We start from the raw sequence: 4,333 nt of genomic DNA on the forward strand, positions 1-4,333 counted from the left end.
TGCAATTGTATAAAAAATAAAAACGTATTTATATAAATCWAACTTTATTTGGCATGAGCCGAATACAACAAGTGTAGACTWTACTGTGAAATGCTTACTTACAAGCCCTTAACTCTCCTTGAACTGCACTGTAGGTTAAGAAAATATTTACCAAGTAGGCTAAAATAAAAAGTAACACAATAACAATAACGAGACTATATACAGGGGGCACCGGTACCGAGTCAGTGTGTTGAGGTAATTCGTACATGTAGGTGGGGGTGAAGTGACTATGCATAGATAATAAACAGTGAGTAGCAGCAGTGTACAAAAAGGGGGATCCATGTAAATTGTCCGGTGGCGATTTTATTAATTGTTCAGCAGTSTTATGGCTTGGGGGTAGAAGCTGTTGAGGAGCCTTTTGGTCCTAGACTTGGCGCTCCGGTACCGCTTGCCGTGCGGTAGCAGAGAAAACAGTCTATAACTTGGATGACTGGAGTCTCTGACAATTTTATGGACTTTCCTCTGACACCGCCTATTGTATAGGTCCTGGATGGCAGGAAGCTTGGCCCCAGTGATGCCGAGCAGTTGCCATACCAGGCAGTGATGCAATCGATAAGGATGCTCTCAATGGTGCAGCTGAAGAACCTTTTGAGGATCTGAGGACCCATGCCAAATCTTTTCAGTATCCTGAGGGGGAATAGGTTTTGTCGTGCCCTCTTCACGACTGTCTTGYTATGTTTGGACCATGATAGTTGGTGATGTGGACACCAAGGAACTTGAAACTCTCGACCCGCTCCACTACAGCCCCGTCGATGTTAATGGGGGCCTGTTCGGCCCGCCTTTTCCTGTAGTCCACGATCAGCTCCTGTCTTGCTCACATTGAGGGAGAGAGTGTTGTCCTGGCACCACACTGCCAGTTCTCTGACCACCTCCCTATAGGCCGTCCCATCGTTGTCGGTGATCAGGCCTACCACTGTTGTGTCGTSYGCAAACTTAATGATGGTGTTGGAGTCGTGCTTGGCCACACAGTCGTGGGTGAACAGGGAATACAGGAGGGGACACACCCCTGAGGGGCCCCAGTGTTAAGGATCAGTGTGGCAGACGTGTTTTTGCCTACTCTTGCCACCTGGGGGCGGCCCGTCAGGAAGTCCAGGATCCAGGTGCAGAGGGAGGTGTTTAGTCCTTATCTTAGTGATGAGCTTCGTGGGCACTATGGTGTTGAACACTGAGCTGTAGTCAATGAACAGCATTCTCACATAGGTGTTCCTTTTGTCCAGGTGAGAAAGGGCAGTGTGGAGTGCTATTGAGTATTCATAAGTATTCAGACTCGAAATTGAGCTCAGGTGCATCCTGTTTCCATTGATCATCCTTGAGATGTTTCAACAACTTGATTGAAGTCCACCTGTGGTAAATTCAATTGATTGGACATGATTTGGAAAGGCACACACCTGTCTATGTAAGGCCCCACAGTTGACAGTGCATGTCAGAGCAAAAACCAAGCCACGGGGTCGAAGGAATTGTCCTTAGAGCTTTGAGACAGGATTGTGTCGTGGCACAGATCTGTGGAAGGGTACCAAAAAAATTCTGCAGCCTTGAAGGTCCCCAAGAACACAGTGGCCTCCATAGTTCTTAAATGGAAGAAGTTTGGAACCACCAATACTCTTCCTAGAGCTGGCCGCTCATCCAAACTGAGCAATCGGGGGAGAAGGGCCTTGGTCAGGGAGGTGACCAAGAATACGATGGTCACTCTGACAGAGCTCCAGAGTTACTCTGTGGAGATGGGAGAACCTTCCAGAAGGACAACCATCTACGCAGCACTCCACCAATCAGGCCTTTATGGTAGAGTGGCCAGACAGACACCACTCCTCAGTAAAAGGCACATGACAGCCCTCTTGGAGTTTGCCAAAAGGCACCTAAAGACTCTCAGACCATGAGAAACAAGATTCTCTGGTCTGATGAAACCAAGGTTGAACTCTTCGGCCTGAATGTCACATCACGTCTGGAGGAAACCTGGCACCATCCCTACGGGGAGCGTGGTGGCACCATCCCTACGGTGAAGCGTGGTGGCACCATCCCTACGGGAAGCGGGTGGCACCATCCCTACGGTGAAGCGTGGTGCACCATCCCTACGGTGAAGCGTGGTGGCACCATCCCTACGGTTGTGAAGCGTGGTGGCACCATCCCTACGGTGAAGCGTGGTGGCACCATCCCTACGGTGAAGCGTGGTGGCACCATCCCTACGGTGAAGCGTGGTGGCGGCATCATCCTGTGGGGATGTTRTTCAGCGGCAGGGACTGGGAGACTAGTCAGGATRGAGGGAAAGATGAACGGAGCAAAGTACAGAGAGATCCTTGATGAAAACCTGCTCCAGAGCGCTCAGAACCTCAGACTGGGGCGGAGCTTTACCTTCCAACAGGACAACGACCTGCACACAGCCAAGACAATGCAGGAGTGGCTTCGGGACAAGTCTCTGACTGTCCTTGAGTGGCCCAGCCAGAGCCTGGACTTGAACCTGATCGAACATCTCTGGAGAGACCTGAAAATAGCTGTGCAGCGACACTCCCCATCTAACCTGACAGGAAAATGGGAGAAACTCCCCAAATACAGGTGTGCCAACCTTGTAGCGTCATACCCAAGAAGACTCAAGGCTGTAATCGCTGCCAATGGTGCAGCGATTAAAGGGTCTGGATACTTATGTAAATGTGATATTTCAGTTTTTAAACCTGTTTTTGCTTTGTCATTATGGGGTATTGTGTGTAAATGTAATCCATTTTAGAATAAGGCTGTAATGTAACAATGTGGAAAAAGTCAAGGGATCTGAATACTTAACGAATGCACTGTATGTTTTAATTGAAACGTACGGCTTGCATCTTATCCGCTCATTGTTCCCTCATGTCATAGTTTGTACATCTCAATTGTTATATTGCTTATATAGGTCTATCTTATTAATCATTTTAGGCAGTGTTGGAATTATTTCATTGTTTTGCTTACTTTGTGTATTATAATTAGCTCATGTGCTTTTCTCCTCGAGGAGCGGATACTATATGTTGTTGGGTCTGTAACCATGTTTGCCAGTGACAGTCTCTTCCCATTCAAATATTTTTTTTCAACAAAAAGTTCAGTAATGACCCATGTAATTACAGTTGACATTGCGAGGGTTGTTTTATTTGCGCAGTGCGTTTGGTATATTGTCTATAAAAGTGGGTCAAGGTGATTGTATTTTCCTTCCTTTTTAGCCCTAATAAAATACTTAATGGTAGGCTTTAATGTTTTTGTATGGTTCAGAAGTCCAAAGTCATGGTGGCGTTCGCTATTGAAGGAGAATTGCGGTTCTTATCAACTTGCACTAATTCAGGTGTCAGTAGAAACCATATTTGTTTAAACAAGTCAGCCATATCAGCTATGGTTTTAAAAAGGCAGTAAATGAGGCTGAATGAACTGTTTTTCTGCCAGATGAGGCTCCACTGATAGCCATGTGTAGAGAGGTGGTAAGGATTCACTCCATGGTTGGTGCTGAAAGGAAAGCTCTGCSTCGGAACGTTAATTCATGTGTTGTGAAGTGGCTTCGCTGGCATGCATCTAAAAAGATTGGTTGAGTTTGCCCCACTAAGATTGACATGCTAAAATCGCCACTGGTCATACCGAACTGCCCCAGTGGCTTTCCATAGAGCTCCACATTGGTGTSTTAATACCCATAAAACCTAGCTGTCAAACAGGGAAATGGTTCCAATCGTTTTTCCACCGTTCATTTTTCCCATAGGAAATTTTAGAAACACTTAAAATAAGGGCTGTGTTTTGTGCCGGCTTACCCTGGCGTGATGTTTTGATAACCATGTAAATCTCTCGGACAAGGTGACTTTTATCAATATATTCGGCTCTATTTACTCTCAGATTTAAACATGCTAATTAGCATCAAAGTAGACATGCAAGATTATAAATCCCCGCAGGTTATTTTTTGTGAGAACCATAAATAGGGTTGAAAATGCGATGGAAACCAATTTAACTTGTATTTTTTATTTGGTATGTGGGAGTTTAGCGAATCATGTTTTTTTTATGTGCACTACATCATTGCCTACAGCCTTTTATCTGCAACAAGTCAATGTAATTGAAACATCTCTGGTGGGAAAATGCGCATATTGTTTTTATGCAGATTGTTTTTATATTCGCATGAAAATCTGTGGCCAATTGGAAGGCAACCGAGCTAATCGTTTGAACTTTAAAAAATATATTTTTTTACATAGGGACATAGAACTAAAATTGAGGGAGCACAAGTTTGAACTGAGGGGACTTAGCCCCCTTGTGGAACCGGGTAGAACTACAGGTCAAAAGTTGATTTTTTGTTGTTGTGAATTTT

Source organism: Salvelinus sp. IW2-2015, linkage group LG7 (genome assembly GCF_002910315.2).
Source record: "Salvelinus sp. IW2-2015 linkage group LG7, ASM291031v2, whole genome shotgun sequence".
NCBI classification, from domain to species: Eukaryota; Metazoa; Chordata; class Actinopteri; order Salmoniformes; family Salmonidae; genus Salvelinus; species Salvelinus sp. IW2-2015.